Here is a 751-nt window from a genome sequence, read left to right as displayed (position 1 = left end):
GCCATTCTGACTGGAGTGAGGTGGTATCTCAGTGTGGTTTTGATTTGCATCTCCCTGATGATTAGTGAAGTTGAACATTTTTTCGTGTGTTTGTTGGCTGCTCGGATGTCTTCTTTTGTGAAGTGTCTGTTCATATCTTTTGCCCATTTGATAATGTAGTTGTTTGTTTTTTTCTTTTCAGCACATTTTAGTTCCTTGTAGATCCAGGATGTTAAGCCTTTGTCAGAACTGGTGTTGGCAAATATTTTTTCCCAGTCTGTAGGCTGTCTCCCTGCTCTCTTGATGGTTTCTTTGGCCTTATAGAAGCTTGTCAGTTTAATAAGGTTCCACTTGTCTATCTTCTCTCTTATGACCTCTGGGTTTCAGGTTTTGTTCAGGAATTGGATGTCAGTTCTGATTTCCATGAGGGTATTTCCTTCATTTTCTGAGGTTCTTATGGTTTGAGGTTTTACATTTAGATCTCTGATTCATTTGGAATTAACCTTTGTGCATGGGGATAGATAGGGGTCCTGTTTCAATCTTCTGCATGTGGTCAGTCAGTTTTCCCAGCACCATTTACTAAATAGGTACTCCTCTTCCCAGTGGTAGGCGGTGGAGGCCTTGTCGAAGATGAGTTGGTTAAGAAATTGAGGTTTTGCTTCTGGAATCTCAATTCTATTCCATTGATCTATATGCCTGTTCCTATACCAATACTAAGCTGTTTTGATGATTGTAGCTTTATAGTAAAGTTTGAAGTCTGGTAATGTGATAC

This window comes from Carlito syrichta, unplaced genomic scaffold (assembly GCF_000164805.1).
Source record: "Carlito syrichta isolate Samal-C Ts95f unplaced genomic scaffold, Tarsius_syrichta-2.0.1 Scaffold309028, whole genome shotgun sequence".
Taxonomy (NCBI): domain Eukaryota; kingdom Metazoa; phylum Chordata; class Mammalia; order Primates; family Tarsiidae; genus Carlito; species Carlito syrichta.
This window is presented reverse-complemented; position numbering follows the sequence as displayed.